The sequence below is a fragment of the Ovis aries genome, chromosome 5 (genome assembly GCF_016772045.2).
Source record: "Ovis aries strain OAR_USU_Benz2616 breed Rambouillet chromosome 5, ARS-UI_Ramb_v3.0, whole genome shotgun sequence".
NCBI lineage: Eukaryota > Metazoa > Chordata > Mammalia > Artiodactyla > Bovidae > Ovis > Ovis aries.
In genome coordinates this window covers 52,234,724-52,256,969 of record NC_056058.1, presented here as the reverse complement: position 1 = coordinate 52,256,969, position 22,246 = coordinate 52,234,724, and the positions used below count along the sequence as shown (strand labels likewise).

At 40.5% G+C, this 22,246-nt stretch overlaps 1 long non-coding RNA gene across 1 annotated transcript in view; it reads right to left on the bottom strand.

The window, feature by feature from the left end:
- LOC132659826 (uncharacterized) overlaps positions 1-22,246 on the bottom strand; it is a 97,878-nt gene that overhangs the window by 56,510 nt on the left and 19,122 nt on the right. The gene's annotated exons all lie outside the window — the stretch shown is intronic.

Sequence of the window (22,246 nt, the reverse complement as noted above, 5' to 3'; positions counted from 1 at the left end):
GTAAGTTCTTATTCAGTTCAGTCCAGTCACTCAGTCATATCCAACTCTTTGCGACCCCATGAACTGCAGCACACCAGGCCTCCCTGTCCATCACCAACTCCCGGAGTTCACCCAAACTCATGTCCATTGAGTTGGTGATGCCATCCAGCGATCTCATACTCTGGCGTCCCCTTCTCCTCCTGCCCCCAGTCCCTCCCAGCATCAGAGTCTTTTCCAATGAGTCAACTCTTCGCGTGAGGTAGCCAAAGTATTAGAGTTTCAGCTTTAGCATAAGTCCTTCCAAAGAACACCCAGGACTGATCTTTAGAATGGACTGGTTGGATCTCCTTGCAGTCCAAGGGACTCTCAAGAGTCTTCTCCAATACCACGGTTCAAAAGCATCAATTCTTCGGCCTTCAGCTTTCTTTACAGTCCAACTCTCAGTCCATACATGACCACTGGAAGAACCATAGCCTTGACTAGATGGACCTTTGTTGGCAAAGTAATGTCTGCTTTTGAATATGCTGTCTAGGTTGATCATAACTTTCCTTCCAAGGAGTAAGTGTCTTTTAATTTCATGGCTGCAGTCACCATCTGCAGTGATTTTGGAGCCCCCCAAAATAAAATCTGACACTGTTTCCACTGTTTCCCCATCTATTTCCCATGAAGTGATGGGACCGGATGCCATGATCTTCGTTTTCTGAATGTTGAGCTTTAAGCCAACTTTTTCACTCTGCACTTTCACTATCATCAAGAGGCTTTTTAGTTCCTCTTCACATTCTGCCATAAGCTTCTTATTAGCAAAGTTTAACACAGTCTCAACTCTTTATCTCACTAGAATCAAAGTGGGAGCCAGTTACCAAGACCAGGAAGTCTAACTTTTAGTTGGCAATTTGGGAACTTTACTTTCATTGAGATGAGACCACCCTTCCTGTTTCTGCCTTTTACCAACCTGTGTTCCATAGGTGCTCTCTGCTATAGGATGAGGCAAGGAGCCAGGAGAGAAAAGTTCAAAAGCAGGTGGAAACTAACTGCACTTGCTCCTCCCCTCTTAGGGATTCTTGGTGGGAGTTGACATATCAAAACTTCTGAGGAGACCTGCAGTATGGACACCTATTAACTTTGTTTTCTCTGGTGTTGCCCAGCTTTATTTGGGTACCCAAATCTTTTGCAGAATATAAGTTCATGTGGCTGTAAAGCCACATCTTCCCAAGTGTCCATGGCCCCTTTATTCTGGGATCATGAAAATGAAGAAGACAGTGCTCAGACAGAGGCCAGCAGAATTGGGGAATTGTAAGGAATTCCATTGACTTCATGGCACCCCACCTCCTTCTTGAGAGTCCCAGAACATACTGACCCAGAAAGGTTTTCACAATGATCCAGAATGAAAACAAATGCCCACACCTCCTCCAGCAGATAGTTCCAACCTACGACTAACTGACACTGTCATAACGACATGAAGCTGGGGAGGAGGAGGCAAAGCTTAGCAAGCGAGACTCAATCCCTCTCCTGTTAGGTCTCATCTCTCCTTTTAATATTGCATGCAGGCCGCGGCAAGGCTCCTCGGAACCTTTACTAGATTTCAGAATACTGAGTTTATAGGTAGATGGTGACATGCATCCTTCACCGTCCTCACCCATATTTACAGAGGCCTAAAGTCCCAACCTCTAAAGAGGAGTTTGTTTAACAGAAATATTCTGAGGCAGTTAAAAGAAAGGGAAGCTGGTAGAGCCATCAGAATCATCCTGGCAGGGATTAAGGATGGGAGGAAAGTTTAAGAATTTTCTGCTTCCTCTGAGTTTACTGCTAATTCTACTTCAACTTCTGATTTCTGTTGGATTAATAACTTTAAAACTCAACAAATACCCACTGACCCCTGACAGAGCACAAATGTTTCATAGAACCCAGTTTGGGGAATGTTATCTTACCTTATCCAGGACATGTTTAAAGGTGGAATGTTAAGGATTCTTTAAGTATTTAAAATTATTTTTATTCCCTAAGTAATACACATGACTTAATTCTCCTTTTAAAAAATGAAACTGTTGCCAATAAAGCTAAGATCCCCTTTGGCCAGACTCCTTACTCCCAGTCCCATCTCCCTTGTCTCAGAGGAAAAGAGAGTGTTTTGTTCCCTATTTGTACATATACAGCACACCCATACACTTGTGTGCACACGCCTATTTATAATTTTTATAAAATATATAGTTGGATTTTTTTATAGTAATGGTCTCATATGTTTGCACCTTGCTTTTTTTCAATGCAAAATGTGTTTGGGAGATCTATTGTAATGATACATATCCAGTCATTCCGTTCAGGGGTTCTGTGGCATCTCCTCTTATGATTTCACCACAGTTTATCTATTTCCATTCTGTTGGACCTAGAGGTTATTTCCACAGTGGGACTGTTCTGGCTATTCAGTGCTGAGCATCCTTGTCTGTGGTCCCCTGGGCACAATCAAGGGATCACTGGGGTAGATTCCTAGAGCTGTTACTGCTGGGTCATGGGTCGCATATTTATTTTTAAATGGTGTTGCCAAGCTGTGAGCAAAGCATTCTTATTTGCAAGAGGGTCAAGGGAAGGGCTCTCCACAAGGACTCAAGAAACGCAAAAAGGAGATGAAGGATGTGGATGTATTAGCTGATTTGAAAATTCTCTGGGAATTTTTTTTTTTCATGCCAATAGTCCCCCAAACCAATTCACTGTCAAGATTAAAGCTGTGGTGACTTTTTCTCAATCCAAAGGCTGCCATCTGCCTTTCTGGGCTTTCCTCTTTCCTTCCAGACCCTCCTTGGTATTTTTCTTAAGGTGGTGTCTTGGTCTAACCTGCTATAGACTGTGTGTGTGTGCACACATGTGGGTGAGGAAGACAGACGTGTATTATCACTGAAAGTTTACCACTGAATGGAAACATGACATTGAGTTATGTTTGAGGGAAACTAAAGAATTCTTATTTAGTAAGAAAGAAGTGGATAAGTGACAGCCAATTCACATACTGTTAAAATGAGTAAAAAGGAAAAAAAAGAATATACATGTCACAATGATGAATTTTCACAGAAGATGATAGGTTTGCACTGAAGAGCTTTAGGATGTTTACACAGAAGAAATTAGTAACCTATTTGTAATCAATTAGGTTTTCTAAACTCAAGAACATTTAAACCTCAGACTTTAAATTTTTAAATCTAAATTAAAAATTTTTAATCTATAGATAATCGTAAGCCTACCAGTCATGATACTTGTCTCTTGCAAAATATAGGCACCGAGGTCTTATGCTGATGTGTCATATTACGGAAATTTAAAAAATGGGTAAGCAAAAGATAGACATCCACAGGTGCTAAAGGTTCAAGGAGACCAAGAAGGACTAATGCTTCCTTTTTTATAATACCATTCTTTCTGTCCACCCGCCTCCCATACCACCCCTTTCACTCCCAACTCCCCCCAACAACTCTGATCCCAAACTAAAATGAAGGAGTAGAATTGTGACATAAGCGTCTGTCACTGAAATTAGAGCAGGGGACTTTTTGCAATTATACCTTGGAGTATAATTTCCTAGAAGATGGAAACGTTTAAGATTTGGTAATAGGAGTCAAAGAGGTAGGAACAATGGTTTATGACTCTTTTACTTTCAGCTGAGAGTATTGTTTGTGGTCTGTGCTTTGGCACACCCAGCCAGCAAGGATGGCAAATGGTATAATTTAAGGGGCACCAAAGGGCCTAAAGTATGACAACATATCAGTGTCTGAAATTCCCGCCATTAACCTCACCACCTAAGGGCCTAGTGGAGACATGCTCATGATGTTTTAGCATTAGTCTTTAATTTTTAATTAATATATACATAAGATTATAAAGAAAAATATTTAACCTTACAGAAGCTATATGATTAAAGCTAAAAGTTTTTCTTCGCTTCCTTCAGCCTTGAGTTCCATACTTTAAAAGCTACCACTGACCTTTCATAAACTGTATATCCTTTCAGAAATCAGATAATGTATAAAGACAGATATATAGACAGATGTATAAATGTTAGTGGTAGCTTAAAATAGTGCATAAAAGCCCTTCAAGCAAATAATATCATCTTACCTATACTGTCTATACCTTACTTTTCACTTGATACATTTTGGACATCTTTCTAATCAGTACTTTTTTATCTTCCACATTCTTTTAAGCAAATGCATGGTATGTCAGAAGTCCATAGACCATAACTTAGAAATCTGATCCCCTACTTATAGGCATCTGAATAATTTTAATTACTTTGCTATTATAAATTATATGGAAATCAACTTCCTCAAGTATATGTAATTGTATCTAGAGCTGAGTATGTATATAAAATTATTCTCAAACAGTGGTATTCCTAGAGCAAAGAAAATATGCATTTTAAACTCATAAACGTTACCAAGTTTTTGAAAACATTTATACCAATGGTGTACAGAAGTACCAATATACCCCTGCATCTTCACTGATACTGAGTTTCATCAAGCATTATATTTATTGTCAAGTTAGTAAAAATGATTTTGTTTGATACTTTTTTGTCAATCTAGTGAGGTATGTTGCTTTGCTTTGTTTCATTATGATGAGGTTGAACATCTTTTCATGATTATTAGTCACTTTTGTCCCATGAGCCTCTTGTTTGTAATTTTTGCTCATTAAAAAATTTTCTGTTTTGTCCAGTGTAAGCTATCTCTATACAAAGATAACCTTTGTCATGTGTGCAGCAAATTTGTATTCCTAGTTTTTTTTTTTTTTTTTTTTTACTTTATGGCATTTTTATACTACAGAAGTATTTCATTTATGTGGTTTTCCTTTATAAATGCTGGGATATATTCATTTTAATCAGACATTTGATGATATCTTCTTCTTGTGACTTCTGACACTGGAATCACAATGTTGTGATTATGAAATCAAAATCAAGAATTCAGAATTCTCAAATTATATGTTTCTTAGCCCAAATTTGATACCTTTACTGACTCATATTTTATTAACATCTATGTATGTGTATCTGTGTGTATGTTAATCTCTCCAACTATATGAAATGCAACTTGAATGGCTGAAGGAATGAATTGCTTTTTCACATTCCCCACTCCACAGTGTCCAGTGTCTAGAAAGGGAAAAAATTTAAACCTGGGGGAATTTCAAATAAGAACACTACCAAGAAGAGTAGTGTGGGAATCTACAAAGTTATAGATCCAAATTGACACACTGGCCCAAAGAAGTAAGATTTCCCCAAAGAAGGCAGGAATGATTCCAAGACATACCCAGCCTTCGTTCTCCTTTTGCCTAGAATAGAGGTAGTTCTTAGTTTTTCAAGATCTTGCTCTACCTACCTTCCTGACCTCTCTTGTACTATTCTTTCCCTTATTCATTTTATCTTATTACTCTTGGCTTTTAGCTGTGATTCAAATATTCAAGTTACCTGTCACTTAGGGCCTTTGCCTGGCATGTTCTTCTCCTTGACTTTCATGTTCCTAACTCCTCCTTGTCATTCAGACCTGTGGCAGATTAGATTTTCCAAAGATGGCCACACCACTATATATCCTACAATTTAAGGATGACATGCCTCCTACAAGAGATGGGGTCTCTGTTGCTCCCTGTTGATCTTTTTGTCATCCTAACCAATAGAGCAGGAGAAGGCAATGGCACCCCCACTCCAGTACTCTTGCCTGGAAAATCCCATGGATGGAGAAGCCTGGTGGGCTGCAGTCCATGGGGTCGCTGAGAGTCGGACACGACTGAGCAACTTCACTTTCACTTTTCACTTTCATGCACTGGAGAAGGAAATGGCACCCCACTCCAGTGTTCTTGCCTAGAGAATCCCTAGGACAGGGGAGCCTGGTGGGCTGCCGTCTGTGGGTTTGCACAGAGTCGGACACGACTGAAGCGACTTAGCAGTAGCAACCAACAGAGCACAGCAGAAGAGACTTCCAAAGCCGGCCCACAAGAAATGATAGTGCTTCTGCCTGGCTCGCTCGCTCACTCACTCTCCCGGGACACTCACCCTTGGAACCCAGCCACCATATTGTGAGGAGACCAGAACATGTGCAGAGACACTGTGGAGGTGTGCTGGCCAGTAGTCCCAGTTAAGCACTCAGCAACCACCAGATATGTGATTGAGCAAGACCTGAAGTGGTTCCAAACCCAGACTTTGAGTCCTCCAGCTTGGCCCCAGACATTATGAGGCAGAGACAAGCTGTCTCCACTGTGCCTTCTGAAAATCCCTGACCCAGAGAATCCATGTGTGTAATAAGCTGTTGTTTTAAAGCTACTGAGTTCATGGTACTTCAGTATGCAGCCATAGGTAGCTGAAATAAGACCTCAGCTTAAATGGCCTCAGAGAGGTCTTCTCTGACCACCCAGTCTAAAGCAGTAACCCAATTATCTCATCACCTTCTTTAATAAAGTTAAATGATGCATGGCACGCTCTTGTTTGGTTGGCTTGCTTATTGTCTGTCTCCCTCTACTAGAAAGTAAACTCCATGTATGCAAGGACCTTGTCTTTCTTGTCCACCTCAAAGTCCTCAACACCCACAACAGTGTCTGGTTGTAGATAGGTGATCAACAAATATTTGCTAAGTTAATAAACAAATGAATGAATTAAACATTCCTAGGTAAATAGATTCCTCCATTAGACCTTATTTTTCCTACTTGATGTAACAAACTTTTACTGAGAACTTCCTCTATTCTTAGGGGATATATTATGATTTCCTATTCTGTAGTTATAAGTGTGCTTCAAATAGTGATTTAATGCTAATAGAAGTAAAAATAGTAGTAAACATAGCAATTCACATAATTAAACTTTTTAAATTGGGTTTAGAAATGACAGAAGTAGGGAAGAGTAAAATGAAGGGAAATAAGGCAAGATCTTTGAACATTAAGAAAGGAAAATAAACAGAGCTAGCCAAAGAAAGTGATAGTTTTCAGTCACTGCGAAACAGAACTCTGCCATTTTTATATGATTTGCAATTTCCTAAAAACAACTCAGAGAAGGCAATGGCAACCCACTCCAGTACTCTTGCCTGCAAAATCCCATGGACGGAGGAGCCTGGTAGGCTGCAGTCCATGGGGTCACTAAGAGTCGGACACAACTGAGTGACTTCAATTTCACTTTTCACTTTTCATGCATTGGAGAAGGAAATGGCAACCCACTCCAGTGTTCTTGCCTGGAGAATCCCAGTGACAGCAGAGCCTAGTGGGCTGCCATCTATGGGGTCGCACAGAGTCGGACACGACTCAAGCAACTTAGCAGCAGCAGCAGCAAAAACAACTCAGTGCTTTTTTATTTATTCAAAGAACACTACCGTGTTGGTCAGAGAATTCATTGGACAATATGGGAAAAGTAAGCTCCTTGAAATCTGATTCTTTCTGGCCAGGTAGGATGGTAACCAAAAGCTTCGCTCCTCTCTCACTTACTTAACATTCTTTGCCCAAAAGAGGTTGGAACCAGTGACCAAACCAATAGAACAGTGAGAAAATCTATAGTGCATGAATAGATCTCAGGCTTTTAAAAAAGTCAAGATTGCTCTTAGAAATTATTCACGAAGTAAGTCTGGTTTAGCCAGGTACTTGGAAGTTTCTTCCTAAGACAGTGAGTTTTCTTCCATTGGACAAGTATATTTACATTTTTGTTTTCAAACAAAACCACCTTTGCTGTTTTATAAAATGTTGAAGCCAATTTAACAGTCCCATTGGCCTTAGAGAAAATATTAAAATATCACAAAGGAGCATAGAACAGAATATTATGGAGAGTTGCTAGGGTAAATATGTATTTTTAATGACATCCTTGGGAAAATGAACACCTAGAAGCCATAAGCCTGCAACTTGTTTGTATCTATTATAACTTACAACTTACAGTGATGACTTCTTGTCACTAAAAATGTTGAAAGTTCCTTGGCTAGACAAAGCGTAGGAGATGAGGCATGGCCTGTTTGAAGTTAACTATCCTTCTAGAATAATCATATAGTACATAACAGATAATACTTTCCAGAAGATGCTAGGGTTGAAATGTGAGATGCTATAATCCTCTTGATCCCTTACCGTCCAGCAATTAACTATTATTCCATGGCCTTTCATTATGTACTCACAGAAATACCCATGTTGATATTACAGTTGACCTTTGAACAACACTGGGCTTAGGGGTTCTGACTCTCTTAACAGTAGAAAATCTGTTCATAGTTTCTAGTAAGCCACCAGTATTCAAGGTCCCTCCATATCCTCAGGTCAGCATCCACAGATTCAGCCATCTGCAGGTTGTTGGAGAAGACTCTTGAGAGTCCCTTGTACTGCAAGGAGATCAAACCAGTCAATCCTAAAGGTAATCAGTCTTGAATATTCGTTGGAAGGACTGATGCTGAAGTTCCAATACTTTGGTCACCTGATGCAAAGAAGTGACTCATTGGAAAAGACCCTGATGCTGGGAAAAATTGAAGGCAGGAGGAAGAGGGGACAACAGAGGATGAGGTGGTTGGATGGCATCACCGACTCAATGGACATGATTTTGAGCAAGCTCCAGGAGTTGGTGATGGACAGGGAAGCCTGGTGTGCTGCAGTCAATGAGGTTGCAAAAAGTCAGACACAACTGAGTGACTGAACTGAACTGATAGTATTTACTGCTGAAAAATTCTATGTGTAAGTGGACTCACAGTTTAAATCCATGTTGTTCAAGAGTCAGGTGTACTTACAACCACCTATGCCTTTTCTTCTGATTTGGTACGTGTTCTGTAACTTTTTTCATCAATCTCAATTTAGGTAAAATTCTTCGTAACCTTCTTTTCAAATACCAGTTGAGAAAAGTGAATTCAAAGATTATAAAGTAAAATTGCTTACCCCTCCCTCCCTATCATGTTCTGTTAAGTCAGAAGGCAGCTGGGGCTCTGACCTGAAAATAAGGCTATAATCAATCATTAGACCAAGTCTTAATGAGACTAAAATTGTGGATTCCGCTCTGCACATGGTTTAATTGTACTTACTTTAGAAGATGCCAGAATTCCTCTAGTCTTTTTATATGTTCTTTAAAAAAGCAATTAAATGAGGAGAATGTAAAAATTCATCAAAAAACAGCAAATGCCGCTAAACACCCATTGGAAATTTGTGCTCCAACCTGAATTTACTGTTTTAGCTTAAGCCAGGTCCCTATTCCCTCTTATGAGTTGAATGTCAAACAGATAGCTGCTGCACAGGAGTTAACCCAGTTGCTGCCTTCCCAACTTTGGAACTTACCTTCCAGCAAGGAGACTAATTGAAAGCTCATAAGATACTTTTTACTCAGTCAATCTAGTCAATTCACAGACTAGATTTTCTGCCTTCAAACTTAATGTTCCTTATGCATGCCATTGTTTTTAGCCTAGCCATCCCTGACTGTTTCTTAATTTTCCCTTCCAGTTCCTATGCCTGTTCTATTTTTATAGCATAATTGTTAGGAAAAACTTGTTCCGAGAACAATCAGAAAATAATCCAAACCCAATCAGTTGAATAACCACAATCATCATCCTCATCATCATTATAAAGATGGTGGCAAAAGTCATCTTGGTTTTAATAAACAGATTCCAGCAAGTTTAAAATTCTTGAACCTTCTTTCTGAGTTAAATTCAAACTGAAAATTTTACATTCTTTTTATTCCTTTTACCAAACTCCATATCCTAACTGAATAAAATAAGCTTTCAGGAGTTTGTTTGTTTGGTTTTTTTTAATGATTTAAATGGCAAGTTTAAAAATCAGATGGTTCTGATACAACAGTTAACTGATGCATTAACTGTCAGTGAATATACCACATGGATGAAAATCTTCCTGAAATGCATATGGGTGTGTCTGAGGGTAGAGCACTTGGGGCAAAAGACTTTTCAAGCTTTTCTAAAATCCATATATTTGCAAAACTCACTTGATGCATTTTAAAAACTGATTCCAAATCTAGCCTATTTCAAGGTCAAAGAATTTCTGATCTTTTTTAGGCACCTTCCTCCTTTGTTTCTATACAAGTACTTTTCTTTCTTTCTTTTTTTTATTTTTTATTTTTCATGTTCCTCAGTGAGAGAAAATGTCCAGCTTCAGAAACAAGGAGCTTATTCATACTCTCAAGTCTACAAGCAAAGCAGCAGGCTGGGAAAAGGAGAAATTGAAATTCATTTCCAGTGGAGTAGCTGGTATTAGGCTACCCTGTTGAACTCTAGCAGCCCACCATTGCTCTGGAAAAATTTTGTAGTCATCCTATTGATTCATATGGAGTTTAGGGTTGAGTCTTTTCTCCTGAGCTGCTATGAAGCCAAATGTCTCCAATCCTACAATGGAAACCATCACTTAATTTTGAATTTAAATACAGGTCTATGTTGTTATCCTCATTAGCCTTCATCTTTGGTTTTGACTCATTGCTTTAGTATATTAAGATTATTCTGAATCCTGAGTCAGACATTAGGAGATTACATTTTACAAGGAGATTTGGATCTAATATCCATGCATTTAGTGGTTAGTCTTTCATCAGTGATATGCTAGATAAGACTCAGAATCCTTCTCAGTGTTCCAGTGCCTGCTACTAATTATTCTGAGTTGTCATTTGAGAGTATATCTATTCACTGTGCCTGATTTAGGTATTCACCTTTCTCGTCATTGGAATTATTCACAAATAGGCAGTCAAGGTTACAATCTTAAGTAACCCACTTCTCTTGATGTAGATCTCTTGGAATTTCTGCCGTAGCAAGCCTGCTCAGGTCATTTGAAATCTATTTCCAGAACCTGGGACACACAGCGGAGTCCTTTGAATCACCTAGTATTAATGGCAGATTCACCTTCTCCCAGGCTCTCATCCTTTCCACATCACTGATCAGTGGCCATTTCCTCATTGGAAAACCAGTGGGAACTTCTTCTGGGGTTTCTTCCCATAATTTTTGACTGATACAGCCCAAGCAAATCAAATACTTGTCAAGAAAAAATAAAAAGCAGTAGACATTCATTACTGTTTCTACTGATAGAAGGCTAGGTGAAAAACATGGAAAATACTTTCCTACCCAGAGACTATATAGACCAAAGGCAAGAGAGGACTGTGTGCTCTGTTTTATATTCCATCCAATAGTCTTATCCATTTATTATCAACATCTGTGAGATAGCTCTTGCTTTCTTATGTTCCACTGTCAACTTGATCTTGTTCATCACCTCTAAGTATTTGTATACAGATGGTAAATTTAGTGAAGGTGGGAATTTTGACTTAGCTCCACAACCCAGTACTGAGAGTGCAAGTAGTGGTTTGAATGAATGAATGAACATGAGCATTACACAATTATTTATTTTTTTCTGAGTAGTATTAAAAGTAGTATTATTTCCTGTGTTACAATTTTATATAAAAGGAATTTGAATAAAAATGAACAAGTTTCTATGTTTCATTTCAGTCACCCAGTTGTGTCTGACTCTTTGCGACCCAATGGGCTATAGCACACCAGGTTTCCTTGTCCCTCAGCAACCAGAGCTTGCTCACACTCATGTCCATCAAGTCAGTGATGCCATCCAACCATCTCATCCTCTGTCATCCTCTTCTCCTCCCACCTTCAATTTTTCCCAGCATCAGGGGAAAGTCATTTCCAGTGTCAGTTATTCGCATCAGGTGGCCAAAGTATTGGAGCTTCAGCATGAGCCCTTCCAATAATATTCAGGACTGATTTCCCTTAGAATTAACTGGTTTGATCTCCTTGCTGTCCAAGGGACTCTCAAGAGAGTCTTCCCCAAAACCACAGTTCAAAAGCATCAGTTCTTCAGTGCTCAGCTTTCTTCATGGTCCAACTTTCACACCCACACGTGACTACTGGAAAAACCATAGCTTTGACTAGAGGGACCTTTGTCAGCAAAGTGCTATCTCTGCTTTTTAATATACTGTGTTAGTTTGTCATAGCTTTTCTTCCAAAAGAGCAAGTGTCTTTTAATTTCATGGCTGCAGTCACCATCTGCAGTGATTTTGGAACCCAAGAAAATAAAGTCTGTCGCTATTTCCGTTGTTTCCCCATCTATTTGCCATGAAGTGATAGGACCGGATGCCATGATCTTGGTCTTCTGAATGCTGAGTTTTAAGCCAACTTTTTCACTCTCCTCTTTCACTTTCATCAAGAGGCTCTTTAGTTCCTCTTCACTTTCTGCCATAATGGTGATGTCATTTGCATATCTGAAGTTTTCATATTTCTCCCGACAATCCTGATTCCAGCTTGTGTTTCATCCAGCCCAGTATTTTGCATGATGCACTCAAAGAAGTTAAATAAGCAGGGTGACAATATACAGCCTTGACATACTCCTTTCCCAATTTGGAACCAGTCTGTTGTTCCACGTCCAGTACTAACTGTTGCTTCTTTACCTGCATACAGATATCTCAGGAGGCAGGTAAGATGGTTTGCTGTTTATCAAATTTAATTTTCTGGATTTGCTGAATCAGAAAGATTTACTTTGAAATCAAAGATCAGAATTACTGATTTTCAGTTTCTCTCATCTCCTTTCATCTCTCTTCACCTTGAAACATACACACACAATGGAAGCAGTTTAGTGACTATGTCAGAGTACTTTGTTCAGTAACAGAAATGGAACTATGCAAACTGTCCCTTGGAACCCTCTCATGTACAAGAATATTTTGGGGCTAAATGGGCGGTATGTGTTAGGCCAGAGCTCTGGATCAAAGAAGACCGAAATGCTTCCCATAAAAACATAATCATCAGATTAATCTTGCTTAGCCAGGTACCAGTCCAGCTAACCATCCACTGACAGTCTTATAACTGTCTGCATTCATCCGCAACAAACAAAGCAGTGCCTGATTCCAAAGGAAGACAAGGGGAAAAAGAAGTATTTCTGTCTCATTTACTTTTCAAACAAAAGACAAAACGTAAGCTAGGATGCAATATGAAAAGCACAGGTTTAGTAAGATCACAGAAGCTAAGTCCCTTTGGGTACAAAGTGTATATTTTTGAGTGTACCTGGTGCTTTCAAATCAGGACATTATAATAACTGAAAATTATAGGTCAGTGATGGAACCTCATGGTTAAGAGTACAGCCTTTGAGGGTTAGCAGAACTGAGTTTGAGTCCCTGTTTTGTCACTTTCTTTCTGTGTGTCTTGAACTAATTATTTAATCTCTCTGTGCCTCAATTTCCTCAGCTGTAAAGGGGACACTAGCAGTTTCTATAATGTTTAACAGGGTGGTTATAAGAATTAAATGAGATAACGCAGATAAAGTCCGCGCAGACTGCCTGGCACGGAGAAACAATGAATGTTTGTTATTATAGCTATGTGTCTTACATTAATCTGAGAGGAATTAACTTGGTAGGAAGGTTGATAGATTGACTAGAAATAGCACAGAAGTGTCTTATCACTGAGAACATAGCCTTTCTGAGAAATCAGCTGCCCAGCAAGGCCAGTAGCTTAATTACAATTCATTTGAAATGAAAGGGAGACAGATACACCATTGTAAGAATTGGGATGGAGAATTGCTAATGAGGATTGAGACAGTGGTTTGAGGGAGAAAAAAAAGGCCAGTCAATCTATTTGCTGTGGACGGAACCTCTGGCCAGTGGCCCAGAACAAGAACATATACCTGAAAATCTTCATGATTCCCTCTAAAAGCTGAATCAGAGTCCTTTGAAGCTAGGGCTTTGGTAGCCAACCAGGGGTGCCCTGGGAACGGACAAACACCCTTTCTACAACATGCTGTGAGGGAGGGTCATGAGGCATGTTGCACTAGGGGATCTCTGGGGTGTCTGAGATAGGGGTCCAAGATAGCAGTCTTGCTGGTGGAAGCTGACCCCACTTTCACTAATTCCTTTCATTTGAGATCCCCAGAGACCTCCATCTGGCCTCATGGAGCTCACAGCTTAGTGAGAGGATGACTGGATTAGAGCAACGGTACAGAGGGATGGGTACCCTGGCAGGGATACATGCAGGGTATTTGTGGAGCTCAAGGAAGAACCATGTAACCAGTTTTCGTGGAGAAAATATCTCAGATGGGACATGAAGAATGAATACAGTTAGAAAGACAGTAGGGCTCACAGTTGGGAAAGAGGAGAGAGGAAAGCATGGGCAAAGGGCCAGATGAGGAGCAAGAGCATGGTATATTTGGAGGATTAAAAAATGGTCTGTGCAGCTGCAGCGGGGAGCACATTCATTTTGGTGATGGATATCCAACATTAATTTGCACTTACTCTGTGCCAGGTCTTGTGACAAGCAGACCCATTATGAGTATTGGCTCATTAAATCTGCACAGCAGCCCTCTGAGCTAGAGACTGTGGTTCACCCCGTGTTACTGAAGGGGAAACTGTGAATCCGGAAGGTTAGGATTCATGATATTAAACCTGAACCAAAGATCCCACTTTTTATAAGTAAGCTGAGATTTCTACCCAGGCTTTCTGGCGTGCACACTCGCACTCTTAGCCACTGTACCTCCCCGAAGGCATGGGTTCCTGCCACCACAGACTCCCCACCGCAAGGGTGTTAAGATACAGAGGATTAGAGAGTGCTTTTGTGTAGAAGTTTATGCCTGTAACTGACCTGAAGTTAAATTAAAATAGTCCACCCTCCCACCCCCAAATCTCTCCAAATATGTTTCTGAATGATAGAAAGTATGAACACAAGTTTTTAATTCTATACAGGTTTTACTCCTACAGACTGGAGTTCCTGCAAAGTCTTGGTTGAGACTATTTTTAAATGCTTTGGGTTTAAAAAAAAAAAAAAAAGCCTCTTCTGAGAGGGCTATTCTATCTGGGACTCAGGCAGAGTTTCTGAGTGTGCCCAAGGCTGGAATTCTATCCATATCCCAAAGGAAGGAGCTTCCAGGTAAAGGTAGCCCTGTGAGAAAGAAGAAAAGTCACTATTTAAATATAACTTTACTACACTATACACAACAGCACCTAGCACATACCTTACTATGCAGGAGATTATAAAGAAATGTTGGGAATGAGTAGATAAGAGCTTGAATAAATAAGTGAGAGAAGTTTTCGTTACTTGTTCCTCAGCTTTCTCCTTTCTCTTGATGTATAATAGTGTAAAGGAGAAACATCTCTGACTAGGGTCAGAAGTTATAAGAACAGATATAACTTCTTTGACCACAAAAGTAATACCATCTTGAAAAGATTTTGCACACCCATGTCCATAGCACAATTGTTCACAACAGGCAAAAGTGGAAGCAATCCTAGTGTCCATCCGTGGATGAATGGATAAACAAATACATATATATGCAATGGAATATTGTTTAACTTTAAAAAAGAAGGAAATTCTGACACATGCTGCAACAGGGCTGAACCCTAAGGACATCATGCTAAGTGAAATAAGCCCGGAACAAAAGACAAATACTGTGTGATTCCACTTATATGAAGTACCTGAAGTAGACAGATTCATAGGGACAGAAAGCATGGTGGTGGTTGCCAGGCACAGTGAGGGTAGGCGATAATGTGGATTTATTGTCTAACAGGTATAGAGTTTCAGTTTTGCGACATGAAAAAAGTCCTGGAGATGGATGGTGGTGATGATTGAATAGCATTTTGAATGTACTCAATACCACTGAACTGTACACTTAAAATGGTTAAGACGATAAATTTTATGTGTATTTTACCACAGTTGAAATTTTTTGAATGAAGACAAGATATTTTCAGGCAAAATAATGCAAACTATTACAGTTTAATCTATGATACTACTATAACACGTACTTTGTATAACATATGCATTAATTATTGTCATAGCTAACATCTACTTCATACACTATATTATGATGTAATGATAATCTAACAATAATAATAATTGCTATTATTTTTTTTGTTACTCAGTTGCTAAGTCATGTCTGACTCTTTTGCGACTCCTTGAGCTGCAGCACTCCAGGCTTCCCTTTCCTTCGCTATCTCCCAGGTTTGCTCAAACTCATGTCCATTGGGTTGGTGATACCATTCAACCATCTCAACATCTGTTGCTCCCTTCTCTTACCCTCATTCTTTTCCAGAATCAGGGTCTTTTCTGATGAGTTGGCTCTTCGTATCAGGTGACCAAAGTATTGGAGCTTCAGCTTCAGTTCTGCCAATGAATATCCAGGGTTGATTTCCTTCAGGATCGCCTGGTTTGATCTCCTTGTTGTCCAAGGGACTCTTCAGGAGTCTCCTCCAGCACCAGAGTTCGAAAGCATCAGTTCTTCGATGCTCAGCCTTCTTTATAGTCCAACTGTCACATCTATACATGACCACTGGAAAACCATAGCTTTGACTAGAGGGACCTTTGTCGGCAAAGTGATGTCTCTGCTTTTTAATACACTATCTAGGTTTGTCATAGCTTTTCTTCCAGGGAGCAAATGTCTTTTAATGTCATGACTGCAGTCACCATCTGCAGTGATTTTGGAGCCCAAGAAAATGAAATCTGTTACTATTTCTACTTTTTCCCCATCTATTTGTCATGAAGTGATGGGACCAGATGCCATGATCTTCATTTTTTGAATGTTGAGTTTTAAGCCAGCTTTTTCACTCTTCTCTTCCACCTTCATCAAGAGGCTCTTTAGTTCCTCTTTGCTTTCTGCCATTAAACTGGCATATCAAAGGTAGTTGATATTTCTCTGGACAATCTTAACTCCAGCTTGTAAGTCATTCGTCATGGCATTTTGCATGATGTACCCTGCATATAAGTTAGATAGGCAGAGTTACAATATAGAGCCTTGACATACTCCTTTCTCAATTTTGAACCAGTCCATTGTTTCATGTCTGGTTCTAACTGTTGCTTCTTGCGCCGCATACAGGTTTCTCAGGAGGCAGGTAAGGTGGTCTGGTATTTCTGTCTTTTTAAGAACTTTACAGTTTGTTGTGATCCACACAGTCAAAGGCTTTAACATAATCAGTGAAGCAGAAGTAGATTTTTGGGGGGGAATTCCCTTCCTTTTTCTATGATCCAGTGGATGTTGGCAATTTGAACTCTGATTCTTCTGCCTTTTCTAAATCCTGCTTGTACATCTGGAAGTTCTCGGTTCATGTACTGATGATGCCTAGCTTGAAGGATTTTGAGCATAATCTTGCTAGCATGTGAAATGAGTGTAATTGTATGGTAATTTGAACATTCTTTGGCATTGCCTTGCTTTGCGATTGAAATGAAAACTGACCTTTTCCAGTCCTGTAGCCACTGCTGAGTTTTCCATATTTGCTGGCATATTGCTACTATAGCTAACATCTATTGAGCACTTACCATGTGCCAAATTCTCTTCTAATTATTCTTTACTTATATGCATATAATAATACTATGAGTCAGCTGCTATTATTTTTCCTATTTACAGACAAGAAAGTGAGGTACACAGATGTTAAATAACTCTCAAAGGAGCACACATAATAAATACAACTGTGATTAATCTAAAGGAATACCTGAAGGGTGGTAGCTGCACTGACATCTTAAGACTAGGCAAGGATGTAGATCAGCCAAGCCAGAGGTCCTAGTAGGTTACAACTGCACCCCAAATGTCTTCAGCTACAGCTGATCAGTGATAATAACAACAGTAGAAGGGGCTCCTAGATGCCTGGTACCGCAGTAAGGAGTTTGGATGCATCATCTTATCTGATCTTCCCAACAACCACAGGAAGTAGCTGCCACTATTTTCCCCATTTTACAGATAAGGAAACTGTGGCATGGAGAAGTGAAGAAGCTTGCCCAAGGACACACAATTAATAAGTGGTGGAATCAGGATGTAAATACAAGCAATCTGAAGCTGAACTTTGTGTGTTGACCAAAATGCCAGTTTCTCAAATTGTGACTGAGCTTTAACTTCCTGGTAATTTTCATGACAGTGATAATAACAGTTGATATTAACTGAATACTCACCATATATGGGGCTAAATGCTTCCACTATGTTACTTCCTAAGTGCCCCAAAAGGACCCTGTGAGAAAGTTGCTGTTACTGGCTCTACTTTATAGGAAAAGAGAGCGTCCCAGGGCTTCTCCACTAGCAAGAGGGGGAAGCAGGATTCAAATCCAGGTGGTCTGACCCCAGTTTATACTCTGAAAGATGCCACCCTGCCTACTCAGAGTGGCGACTCTGCACCATTGCCAAGGAGAGGTGAAATGCATGCTCTTGGACCCTACTCCAGACTGAACCAATGGGAATCTGCCTTTTCATAAGCTGGCAGGTGATTTGTGTGCCAGTTGAAGTTTGGGAGATGCTAGATTGCATTTCACTCTTTTCCTGAAAGGCAGTAGTAAACAGCCTAAACAAAGTCCTGCCTTCCAACAGCCGCTGCACTGGTTGAGGGAGATGAAGCAGACCACAGATAAGGAAAGGATTTCAAAAGTGGCAAACCTGGGTTGCTTCTCAAGGTGAAGTTTCTGGTCTTGCCCCGAGACTTACTGAGTGTGAGTCTTGTGGGTGGAATCTTGGAAATCTGCATTTAACATGGTGATTCAGATGCTCTCTGAAGTCAGGGACCACTATTCCCCCTAGTAAAGTACAGGGAAAGAATCAGAGAAGAACACTGCCATCTTTCCTACTTTTCTTATGGCCCCAGTCCTGAGGACCAGAGAGAAACATCTCCAATAGGCTAAACAACTGACAGTCAGACAATGAAGAATTGAATTTGGCCCCTCTCTGTGCATTAATTTAAAATATTGAACTTCAGAGACCCATTGATGCTACTTAATGTGGTGCACAAGGCTGCAGGCACTCACAGTTGACCCTGGGTGGTACTGACCTGTTCCTATGGAAACAGGTCTTGGTTCTGAGCCTGCCTTTGCCTGTCTGCTGTATAGCCCCAGCACCCTTGGGACAGGTCAAACATGACAGTGGCAGCCAGGACCTAAGCAGACACTAACCATGCTGTGAGCATATCCAGCCAGGAACGAATTCTCATGTGAGATGCTGGCCCAATGCAAGGCTCCTGAGGTGTTCAGTTCAGCCTTTCAGTCGTGTCTGACTCTTTGCAACCCCGTGGACTACAGCATGCCAGTCTTCCCAGTCCATCACCAGCTCCCGGAGCTTGCTCAAAGTCATGTCCATCGAGTTGGTGATGCCATCCAACCATCTCATCCTCTGTCTCCTAAGGTGTCTCATACAGAAATATTTTATTAGCAGTTCTGCTACTCTCCTGTTACTGAGAGCTACTAGCAGGCCTCAGTGGAAAGAGCTAGTGAAAGAAATGCAGACAAATTGTTCCCAAGACTTGGAGTTTGAAAAAACAAAACAGAAGAACCGAGAGGAAAGGAATAATATAGGCAACCTGCCTTTTTTCAAACAGTGATAATCTTGACCAACATGTAGAAGGTCTTACTATATGCTAAGCCCTGCATTAAGAACCAACATGCCTCATTTCACTCTCCCAATAATCCTGCGAAGTCATTATTATTTTAATTATCCCCATTTGACATAGAGATACCAAGCTGTCACTTTGGAGGAAGAAAGAGAGAAGAAAAGAAAGGTAGGGGGACAGAGGTAAAAAGGAAGGAGGAGGAAAGAAAAGAATGGAGGGAGGGGGAGGGAAAGGAAAGAGGAAAAGAGGGGCAAAGCTCTCAGCTTTCATCAAAGATAGAAGGAAAAATGACCATGGAAGACCTAAAGCAAAAGAAATATCCCTGAGGATCAGGAATAATGTGAATGCAAACTGACTTTTTACCTTAATTTGGAACGATGGAAATACTTAAGCGACTGGCTTGTTTCATGTTTTCTAAACTGAGACCAAAACGTTGGCTGCATTTTAACCACCGCCAAGTAACACACACACACACACACACACACACACACGCGCGCGCGCACACACACACACACGCACACACACGCACGCACACACAGTGTTTGTTTTCCTAATTATGACTTCTTGGGAATGAATGGAAAATTTGGCAAGCCGATTAACTGTGGCTTACAATAAACTAGCACTAAATGGGTGTTTTATATGCCCTTTGTTTCCCATTCTCCTTGGAAGATTGTCAAGGGTTTAATGAAACTAATACTTGGGGATTTAAATCTCTCATAACAAGAAACCAGAGCCTCTCCAACACTAACAACTGGAAGGAACTCAAGCTCTCTGAGCCTGTGGGATGTGTCAGGCACTGAGCTAAGTGCGCTGTGTACTCTGTCCCACCAAATCTGCTCACCAAACTCACAATGAAGATATGATGCATAATTTTGTTTTACAGAGGTGGTAACTGAGGCTCGATAAGGCTGTGTAACTTGCCTAGATGTTGAATCAAGGAGCTAGAAATGGTACCTAGGCTTGGCTAATTGTTTTTAATGGCTTTACAGACTGCCTCAGAAAGTCATCATCCCCCTCTTAACAGAGAGATTTGACCTCCACCCAGGGTGCCGGGGGAATGCCTGTGATTCCAGAATGTTATTAAGGAGTCATTAAGCCACTCAGTCATTCAGCCTTCTCTGCCCAGCTGCCATGGGAAATGCACATTCCCTCACAAGTCCACTGGGCATAGCAGGTGCCCCATAGGGCTGATGCATTCATTCATTCAGTAGATTTTAACCAACTAACTGCCATGTGCCAAGCACCAACCTGGGCATTTCACATGCTACTGCTATTCTTTAATTCTCAAAAGAGCCCTAGGAGGCAAGTACCATTATTATCTCTATTTCATAGATGGGAAAAAAGAAAGTCAAAGCTGTTAACTGTAGCTGGGATTCTCACCAGGACTGTCTGTTGATTCTGGAATTTGCTCTCCCAAGTGCTATGGAATAGTGTGCATGAAAAGATAGACATGATACCCACCCCACAGGATCTATCACAACAGCAGAAGACATGTACAGTAAGCCACTGATTACCCAAATAATTATTTCCTACCATTGTAGAGCATACTGGGGGCTTCCCTCATAGCTCAGTTGGTAGAGAATCTGCCTACAATGCAGGAAGCCCAGGTTCAACCCCTGGGTCGGGAAGATCCCCTGGAAAAGGAAATGGCAACCAACTCAAGTATTCTTGCCTGGAGAATCTCATGGACAGAGGAGCCGGACAGGCTACAGTCCACGGGGTCACAAGAATCGGTCACGACTTAGCGACTAAACCACTATGGAGCGTACTACCCAATTGAAGTAAAGGACCCCCATATGCGTGCTGACAGGAGGGGTTGACCTGAGCAAATCAGGGTATTTTCCCTGACAAAGTTATGGTTCAGCTGAGAACTGGAGTGAGAAGGAGTTAACCAGGAGAGGAGAAAGGGGGAGACTATTTCAGAAAGAGGGCAATAACAATATATTTGAAGACACCGACTTATTAAGAAATAGTAGTATATTGGAGGGGAAGAGGACAGAAGATACAAGAATCTATTGAAATAAGCATAGAATGTCCTCATCCCTTCTCCTTGTCTGGAGACCAAGAGAGGAACTAGCCTCAGGCTGAATCCACCCACTGTCACATTCTTCACTGTGTGTCCACTGCTGCCTAATACACATTCAGCACATCACTAGTGAATGAAAAAAGTGGACAAATGTGTGAAAACTGTTTGATCCAATGTCAAACAAATGTACTAGAGAGGGAAAAAAAAATCCATGAAATCAGTTTTTCATATCAGTATTCAATCTGTGGTTGGTTGAATCTGCTGTGAAGTTTATAAGGATTTTCGACTGCACCCCTAGTCCCCACCACCCCCCACCATTGTTCAAGGATCAACTGTATATGAACTAATGAGGAAAGAATTTTGTTTAGTTGCTAAGTCACATCCAACTCTTGCAACCCCATGGATTGTAGCCCACAAGGCTCCTCCGTTCATGGGATTTCCTAGCCAAGAATACTGGAATGGGTTTCCATTTTCTAGTCTTTTCAACAAATGATGATAGAAAAACTGGAGTGTCACGTACAAAAGAATGAAGTCACACCTCTCCTTTACATTATACACAAAATTAATTCAAAATAGATCACAGACTTGAATGTAAGTGCTGAAACTATAAAAACCCTCAGAAGAAAACATAAGTGCAAATCCTTGTGACATTGGAATAAGGAATAGTTTTTTACATATGGCATCTAGAGCACAAACAATCATAAAAATAGAATTTTCTCAAAATCTAAAATGGTGATGCCTCAGAAGACCCTATTAAGAAACCAGAAAACCAGCCCTCAGAATAGAAGAAAATATTTGCAAATTATATACATCTAACAAGGAACTTGTATCCAGAATATGGAGAACTTTTACGACTCAACAATTAAAAAACAAATAGCCCAGTTTTAAAGTGGACAAAAGTGGAAAATGTGGAAAGTGTAGAAAAGTGGAAAGTGTTAGTCGCTCACTTGTGTCCAACTCTTTGTTACCCCGTGGACTGTAGCCCGCCAGGCTCCTCTGTCCATGGGATTTTCCAGGCAAGAATACAGGAGTGGGTTGCCATTTCCTTC